General features: G+C 28.6%; 2 protein-coding genes and 1 long non-coding RNA gene across 9 annotated transcripts in view; 2 read left to right on the plus strand and 1 right to left on the minus strand.

The window, feature by feature from the left end:
* The window catches only part of LOC136797306 (uncharacterized), a 103,361-nt gene extending 100,201 nt beyond the window's left edge, over window positions 1–3,160 (minus strand). For both annotated transcript variants that reach the window (XR_010845164.1, XR_010845163.1), the window contains exon 1: window positions 3,100–3,160. This is a non-coding gene — a long non-coding RNA (uncharacterized lncRNA). The remainder of the gene's footprint in view (window positions 1–3,099) is intronic.
* The window catches only part of LOC106678941 (ATP-sensitive inward rectifier potassium channel 12), a 388,098-nt gene that overhangs the window by 363,155 nt on the left and 14,987 nt on the right, over window positions 1–9,956 (plus strand). The window lies entirely within an intron of this gene.
* The window catches only part of LOC106678943 (inward rectifier potassium channel 2), a 62,771-nt gene that overhangs the window by 33,237 nt on the left and 19,578 nt on the right, over window positions 1–9,956 (plus strand). The window lies entirely within an intron of this gene.

Consider the following 9,956-nt stretch of genomic DNA (forward strand, 5'->3'; position numbering starts at 1 on the left):
AATCAAAAAACCTACATATATCCTTGATCTCCTCACTCTTCGTTCTTCCATCCACTTTAAACACCAGATCCCAACCGATCGATTTATAAATGCCCTCCTATAGAACCGCCTTCTTTAGCAAATCCTCCGTCATACATGCAAACTCCTTCTGGAATTCTCTTCCTATCTCCATTCTTTCCTTTAAACAACACCTGTTCCTCCACTTATTGTATAACCAATCCTCCGCATCATTTTAATTAAATAAATAGGCATATATTGATTAACATTATAAACAGTAGCTAGGCCAATATCCCAATATAATTTCATTTTACTTACTGAAAAACTTGTAAATTCTTGCCAAACAAAAATCTTAATGTATGAACCATGTATTTATTCTTAGGGGACATATGTCCCAGAATACAATTATTTTTTTCATTTCATTTCATTTCATATTTTTAATCAAACCTGACACCTTATTCCAAAAGTTTGTATCATTCAATTATTATGGTGATTCTAAATCCAAACTATTGGACAGGTTTACTACGTTGGGCGAGTAGAATAAAACAAAATATATAAAATTTTAACAAAGACTTTTTTTAAAACAATGTTTTACTCTTACTATTCTGCATCTACAAAAATACTCATTTTTTGTCTTTGTTTTATGCAAAATAGAAAAAAAAAATTGATTGTAGGAAGACAGGAATGTTGTCCGTTGTTACAATCTGACAGCCCTGGCGATGCCCTGCAAAGTGGGGCGAAACATACATTAACAATAAATAATTTTCTTTTACTATTTTGGTACCTTTATTGGATGCAGCCCGGACTATCTTCTAACAATCTACTTCATACGGTTAACTATCTTCTTCCAATAAAAAAAAAATTGATTAATTTTAAAATTAAAATCGGTAACTCTGTGCCCTCGCTTTTTCACTTTCATTCTCCATTGCTTACAATTTTTAAACTCTAATTACAAAACAATACAGATTAAGGAACTATAAATTCAAAAAAGAAGGGTCAATATCATTTTATGTGTTTTGAGAAAAAGCTCAGTGCACATCTGACATTATTTAGTTAAATGTAGAATTGACATTGGCGCTTTGAAAAAGTCCCCGTCTCGAAATCTTTTTATTTAAATTTTATTAAAAGTTTATTATATATTACTATTTTGAATTTTAAACGTATTAATATTTTATTTAATACGTTTTCGAATTAGCAAATGGCACTAACAAAAAATTGGTATTTATGGACATCGGTTCAACTCTTACCAAGGTACAGAATTATAAACCTTTAAACTAGCTTATACATTACTATAAAAAATGCAAGCGATCAAATTTCCGGACCATGACTGACTTGCATATCGTCTCTCTGCAACTGGACCATGTGATACAAAGCAATCCTTCCGCTATCGCGTTACCAGGGGTGTGGCTTGTAAGCCAATCTTCGTAATGGATTTTAAAGGATTGAACCCAAGAGGTCAAAAGCGGAAAGAAATCCGCTGTCAAGGTCTAGGTTGTCAATGTATTCATTTATCAAAAGCAATTCTGGAGTAAAAGCATCTAAAACTTTAATACTAAAAATTGACGCTTGTTCTATAGCGGGGTATCTTACAGAGATAAGAAAAAGATAAAGTATTATGTCTCTCCTTTTATTTTATTTATTTTTTTTACTAGACAATACTCAATTTGATAATACATAAAGAATGATAGGCAAAAAAAAGTAGTTTTAGAAAATAAGTAAAGAACACGTTAAATTTTTTTTTTATATTTTAGAACTTAAAGGATAATAATTCAAGTAAATCAGCTAAAATCTCAAGGAGATTGAGAAGGGAATAAAAGTTAATTGTTGAACAAAGAATAATTAAACACATCTATAAGAATTCCTTGAATTTTTCGGAATTATGTTATTATTATTACTAGTCTATTTTTTCTAGTATTTTAAAATGTAACCCATTCCATATTAACGCCTGACTTTATAACCTCATTTACAAAATTGCAACCGATGTGTGTAAGTTAAACTTTATATATTTTATGTGAAGGGTAGAAGATACGGAACCTATCGCATAATGTCTGCAATTTCTATAGTACATACCAATGTACAAAATTTATCTCCTAGTGGGAACTCCAAAAGCTCTGTTCGGCTTCCAGGATCTAGAATCATAGTCAGAAAAGTCTTTTCTCTAACATAGGAAGATATTTATGTAGAATATGAGAAGTTGATGAATGATAGGTTAGAACATGAGTGGGGATGATAGAAACTCACTTGAGGTGGTTGTTGGTAGTTGTTTGTTTCCAAGAATTTGCAATAGATAGAACCAAGCCTATGAAAACTTATATATTTTATATCGTGTTTGACGCGAACACTACCTAGTTTTATTGGTGAGTAATTAACATCTTCGACCATAAAAGCGTAAAAATGAGAAATCGTGATACCAGTTTCAGAGGGTATTACCTTGTATGATTTACATTTTTATTGTTGTTATTTTATGATTTATACATTTGAGCTATTTATTTAAACATATATATTATTTATCAATGTATTTATGAAGCTAAGATATACGATTATCCTAAAGAATCAACCGTAGGTGTGTACCTAAAATTCATCCTGAAATTCTTATTTTTTTGCATCAGGATTCCAAATTATCTCTAAATCATTAAACATTGTACACATCCAAAACTTTGCAACGATTTGTAAGACATATAAAGGATATATGTAGCCCTTTCTAATCTATCAAGAAGGCTGTTTATTAGTCTGCCCAGCGAGGCAATAGAAAATCTTTGCCCCCTCACTAAAACGTTACAATAGAACATCACTTGATTAATCTGAGGTAGACTATAGAACACATAATGCTACATAATTATGCAACAAAAAAACTATATTTTTTTTTATTCGTTTTTTCCAAGATCTATCGAAAAAATTTCTATTTCGTAACATAAATTCAAGGTCATATCCATATTTTATAGAGATTTAGATAAACAGTGAAAGATACAGCATTTGAAACACAAATTCAATAAAATATTGGCTGGTTCCTTACTCCATTCTCTAATTCAATTATTGTTTTTTACAGCCTACTATATACGATATGATGTCATACAAAATAGTTAATGGCAAAATATACTTTACCTTCTTAAAACTATCTTGAAAATTATTTTCATAGTAAAGTTGCTTACGGTGTGACATTCAGTAACAGAAGACTACTAAATTAAATGAAAATACTCCCGTTTAAATTTACAAAGTGTATTCATTAGATTACGTATTGTTTTTATCTATTTGCGTCAATGGTAATGAATTATTTCTTTGCTTGTAAGATAGTGATATAAAAGATAAATAAAAACAAATACATACTTTGTGTCATTGAACATTTTTACATTAAGTTATTACTTTTTACATTACGTGTTATGTTTATTGTGATTTATAAATAAGTAAACGGATGATTACTGCAGCTGAAGGTTCTCATGTTTCCGAAATGCACTTATAATGAAATAATTATTCGACATCTTAAAAACAATATTCATTTAATCATGTTTTTGGGCAGTGAATAAAGATTAAAATAAGGAAAATAAATCTACAGGAGTTTTATAAAATAACGGCTGTTATTAGGTAATAAAATAACCTAATAATTAAAGATATGACAAAAAACGGTTAGATAAAAATTTGAAAAAAAGAAGGAATAAAAATGAATTCGGTTATAATTAATTTAATTAAACACGAATCACAAAGGAGAACGCTCTCTCAATTTTTATTTTGAAATGATGTAAATGTTTGAAATCCAATAATTTAAATTAATTTGACCAAACTCCAAAGTATTATGGGTTAGATTCTGAGTGGAATAATTCTTGGTATTGTTGTTGTTGTGAAAAAGGATGGTAGCATATAGATAGACGTCAAAGAAAAGTGAAGAATAGAGCAGATATTCCCGCTCATAAATCAAACGTACTTGCCATTTTCAATGTCATACAGTCCTTTGAATTTTTATTTTGTACATATTTCTTGAGCTCCAGCATAATATTTGTGATAGTTTTTCGCATGAAACAAAAAGGCTAATAATTACGTTAATGCATATTTTTGATCTAAAAACAAAAATCATATTACGATTGAAATAGTAGCAACTCGTATCAAACTTAGTCAATTTAACTTGACTACTGCACATCCACTCTAAACTTAAATTAAAAAATTCCTTTTGCAATCATCAATAGAAAATTTGCTCTGGTAAATGATATGAATTTATGCTCTATAGAAATTATAGAAGCGAAGCTAAAAATTTTTTTAATTTAGATAAATTAGCTTTGTATAGTTCACTTCATTAAATTCATTTGTTATCGATTCTGATCAATTTATAACTTGATCGAAAATGTTTTACAATTATTTTTTGGTAGTCGTTTATAATTATCTAACTCGTGGACACGATAATGTGGACAGAAAGAATTTATTAGAACAATGCTACTAATTTATGTTTCATATAAAAAATCAAAGGTTATCAAAAACAAAAGGTGTGAATGAAGGGAGCCAATTTTTATAACAAAATCGGTTCTTAGTACTATAATTTTTACTTTCGTGGAAATTTTAATTTTATACGTATTTTAGATAAATTTTTTAATTAAATGTATCATTTTCATTCTTTTGGAAAATTTGTATTAGTTTTGGGAAAAATGATATGCCAAGCGCATCCAGGATCCGTGATCCGTATAACGTTGGCGGAAAAATCAGGTGGTTTGAGCTCAGTGTTATCGAAATAGTCCCACAAAAAGAGAGTACAGTGAAGAGTCAAACTAATAGTTTAACAGTTCCTCCTCCTCTCCCTCCCCGCTTGTCTTAATAAATTATATTTTTTTCTGCATTTTTATTTTAGTTTATACAGTGTGTATGTTGAAACACTACTTCAACTTTGTTGCGTTTTAAAGTAATTAATTTACTCAGACAAAAGAGTTTCAATTTATTTATGAGCTCCCTTAAAAAAAAAAATTCTGATATTTCTTCTAAGTTTTTAGTATTGAGAAAAGAATCCCTTACCTGTGATCAAATTAACAGGTTTTCAGTTTTGGTGCATACGATCCTTCCTTAAGCATTAGAGACTTATTCTTTGCTATATTCACTATTTACCCCTGTAATATTAAGTCGTAAAAAAACATTTTGATAAACAACGTAGTTAGTTCCTTTTTATAAATTTCTTTTAAAAAGAGGCCCTTGGATTGGTCAACAAATTTTTCAAACATTAAATAAAAAATTATACCGTTCAAAAGGAGATTGCTTTCATAGAAAAATTACTAGAAGATTGTGTTCGGAATAGTAATATTATGTTTGTATTCTGAACGTGACTTGATCGTTTATCGTTAACGCTATTCGTGGAGTACTTAATTCAACGAAACCACAGATTTCTGCAGAACACTTCAATTAACTGTTGCCTATGTACCAAAATTATATTTATTCAATTTTAGTTTCCATGAAGTTGAGACACCTTTAATCATCTAGCAGAATCATGATTCATCCAATCTTGCCACGTCAAATTTTTCGTTGCTAGGTGTTCATTCAAGAGACCAATCATTGTTAATGAATATTAATGTTGAGCGCAGCCTGGCCTTCTCTGGAATGGTGACTGTTCACGCTCACACCATCTTATTTGCATATATGAAACGTATCCGACCAGTTGACATTATCTCTTTACTATATTTATACCTAAGAACTGAATGTCGTCGAACAAAACAACTGCATTATGTTCAATAGTCCTAGTATGTTCAATGCGCCAAGTAGATAGTTCAATTGATTAGAAGTAAATTACAATACCGTAAGGCCGGTTTAACCAATCTCTGGTAAAACTGAGATTTGAATAACTTAGATTTGTCCAAACGTTTACTAAAACATAGCGAACTGTGAAAACTGGTCTACAGTTTTATTAACCACGATTTCAATGTTACCTGATACTGAGATAAGTGTCGCTAAATCGCGCAAGTATTCTCAAAAATTCAAATCAAATATTAGTTGAACTTTTTAATTATTACCCTTTTCTGTCTTTATCAATATTTTATATTTTTACTTTTCGTTACTTACGTACAGCTAAGTTAAGTTCTATTTATTATATTATAGTTATCATAAAACTCTAAGGATTATATTCTAACTTTATGGTAACCAGAACAAGAAGAAAAAAGTGTTTGAAAAATTTCCCGCCAACTATCGCTCCCCAACCTATTGATAGAGAAAACAAATATTAAATAAAAACTTTTTAAGGACAAACAAACATTTTGTTTAATAACCTGATAACATTATCCCTTTTTCTACAAGTCTAGCACAATATTATGATGCAGCTAAATACAAAAACAACAAGATCGCCTAAGAATGTTTTTTTTAAACACATATGCTATTATAAAAAGAGATAAGTTTATTTTTTTATTTAGACAAGTTTATTAATCTGATAAATTTTCTCTGTATAATTTATCAAAATAAATTTTCATTATAATATTAATGTATATTTATAGAATCTGTGTTTAGAGATATTATTATTTTTTTTTTTTTTTACATTGATTTTAACTTTAATATTTAAGTTCGAATGCGTTATGAAATGAGTAATTGTTTTATCAAGCACGATGTTGGAATTTTTTTAAAAATATTTAGACAAAAAATATCGTGGAAAAAATAATTATTTTTCATGGCTTTTAATAATTTAGTTTTTACTATTTTAGCTGTAGTAAAGTATTTCACAATAAATGAAAGAGGCCACATGAAATAAATTTGAAATTATAATTAAGATCATAAATAAAAAGTAATACTATTTAATACTATGTGGGTTTTTCTAATCAATGCAAGATGTACCTAATAGAATGTTTAATTTATTTTGTTGATTATTTTCATTTTATTTCATTAAGAAATCTTAATTTAGGAAGTGCCGTTGTTATAAAAATGGGTTTCTTAATCATTTTTCACCAATAATTCTTTAGGTCATCATTCGGGTTTGGACCTGACTTGATTTTTAAAGCTCAGAAATTATAATTTTTCTCATTCTGATGTTCTATTGTTTTTCACATCAAACAGGATAAAAGTGTTCTTCACAGTTTTGCCCCATTATATTTCATTTAATATAATCATATATAATTATAAGTATAATCATAATTTAATATAATCATCAGTATCACATTAATACTCTTCTATTATCTTTTATATTAAAGCAAACTATGATTCTTTTTTTTGGATAGGATAATGCTTTATACTGCACAGTATTAAAATTATTGCGTAAAATCCATGCAAAGAGTTATGTTACCCATATTTCGTCAAAAAGTGGCGATTGCATTAATCATAAATTATTCAATTCTACTTTCTGTGAAAAAAACATAAAATTAACTATCAAATTGATCATATAATTCAATGTTATCATCATCAAAACAATGAGTCGTAAAAACTTTCACTCAAAATAATTGGCAACGCAAAGGAGTTCAATAAAACTCTCTTTCACATATTGGTCCACTGCACACTCAGCTCTCAGAATTCTAGGAGCATATTGCACGTCCTCATTCTCATCACTTGCTGCCTCACACCTGGGGCAATCGTCCAAGGTAACTGAGCTGGGTACAAATTACTCTTTTAGAGAAGGGGTTTTTAATGTTTGTCCCATGTTCTCATTTGTGTATTGTTTTTATTTATTATTTTGAATTTGCAACATCTTAATCGAAATTTTTATCGATTATGAGATATTTAGTGGAGTCACGTAAGAAATACTGCTGAGTTTATTGAGTTAATGAATGTTCTGAACTAAAAAAGTAAAATAATGTGACGGCGGAAGCAAACGCGATTGACCTCCACGCACCAGAGTTCCTCCATTGATCTACTTAGTACGTCAACCACATGAATACGTGCTGGTTTCCAGTGTGCATTGAGCAAATGACGATTTAATATAATTACTACATAACATGTACTATAGTGTGTTATGATAAATAGAAATATTACATTTTTACTACAGCTAGTTAATTTTAATTAAATGAACTCAGTATTTATTAACTTACATTCAATTCGCTATAAAAAATAAATAAAATAAGTAGTAGTTAAACCTCTTTTTACTTGAAGTATTAAATTAAACTTTAAAAAATATCAATTTTTTTTTATTGTAGTCATAAAGTTATTGTTCTAGTACAAGAACCCAAGAGGAGAAAAAAGGCAGTTATCTCACCCCAATATTTTATTACTTTAATGAAAGCTATGTATGATAGTCAAAATTGGTGAGTCTGCCAAGTATAGGTAGTGGGAATAAAAAATGGGAGCTGTTTCAAAGCGATAAAAAAAAACTAATATTTCATTCGGAGCTCTATATCTTAAAAAGTAGGAATAACACAAGAAAACCTAAGGAAACGTCATTTAAGGAAGAGTAAATTTACTAAAATATGAACCCTAATAGAGTTATTTACGTTAAATAGTTTTCGAGAAACAGCTTTTTAAAAAGCAACATTTCATAAATATGTTGATTGGGACGTACTGAAAAATTAGTAGTTAGTGAATTTATTTTGAAAACTTTATATCTCAAAAACCATTTGACTTACAGATGTCTATTAGCACTTAAATTAAAGCTAGTCTAATGAGCTATAAAGTAATTTATGATGTTTATCTTCGTAGGAGTAGTAGTTTACATGAAATTCGCTAAAATAAATTGATATATAGTTGTTCGGACAAATTTTCATTTGCCAAATTTATATTCATATGTGAATATCATAAAAACTACTACCCTTACGAAGATAAGTGTCATAAATTACTGTATAGTAAGTCAAATTTCCTTTATTTTTAGTGTTGGCAGACATATATGCGTCTTATGGATCTAGAGATATATTTTTTCAAAAATCCAACATTTTATACGAACAACTAGAAATTAACATTTTGTGAGTTTATTTTGTCAAATATCATAAAACAACTACTCCTACAAAGATAAACATAATTAACTATTTTGTAGTAAATTTAACTAGCTTTAATTTGAGCCCTGGCAGACATCTGTACGTCCAATGGTTTAAGATATAGAGCTCCGAATGAAACATTAAGTTTTTATTATATTTTTAAACAGCTGCCATTTTTTATTCCCCTTACCTATACTTGGCAGACTCATCAATTTTGACTATTAATTATACCTAATTTTCATTAAAGTAATCAAACATTGGGGTAAGATAGCTGCCTTTTTTTCTTCCCGGCTCTTGTACTATTCTGTTTTGCTTTACCGGACTTGTTATTTTTACCGTCAGTCAGTTCTGAGAAACGGTCAAGCAGGGGTCTATTAAAAACCAATGTTGTAAGTGTTAATTTCATAATTTATACGACCAAATTTATCATTTATTTATTAACTTAATGTTTGTAAGTTTTGCTCAGTATGTTCATATATTCATCAAGAATATTTTAGTAGTTTGTAAGCTAGATTTGCAACAAAAAGTACTAGTTTGGGTTATTAATTAACGCTGTATCAACCATCAACAAAGATTGATCAAAATATTGGGAAATGAATATGTTAGATATTGATGTACACGTTAGTCACTTTTTTTACTTCATTATATGAATCCGAATAAATGATGAAATAACTGATCCAAAAAATTTTTTAATTCTGTTTTCATACCGGTATTCAAGATGTTGAATAATTCTATCATAAAAAGTATTTATTGAATATTTTAGAAGTTCATGTAATAACTGAAGAAAAACTTTGGAATTTTACTCTTTGTTGGCAACGAATAATTAAACTTTTTTTCTATAAGCAGGTTAGTTTGTAAAAACAGCCATTATAATATAGACCATTCGTTTTAAGAATATTTCATTAATACTTGTTTCTTTCAATTTAAGTATGTACTTTTAAAATATTTTGTAAATATAAGATTTTTTTTAACTTGACCTTTGTTAGCAGTATTTCAAATCTAAGTCAACAGATAGCGCAGCATGATGAATGCGGTCGAGTCGCACTACTTATGTTAAAATGTTATGCTTATTTATATTCATATATAGATTTTATTTATTTATATATATAGATTTTT

The sequence above is a fragment of the Halyomorpha halys genome, unplaced genomic scaffold, assembly GCF_000696795.3.
Source record: "Halyomorpha halys isolate HHAL.00 unplaced genomic scaffold, Hhal_1.1 Scaffold169.1, whole genome shotgun sequence".
Taxonomy (NCBI): domain Eukaryota; kingdom Metazoa; phylum Arthropoda; class Insecta; order Hemiptera; family Pentatomidae; genus Halyomorpha; species Halyomorpha halys.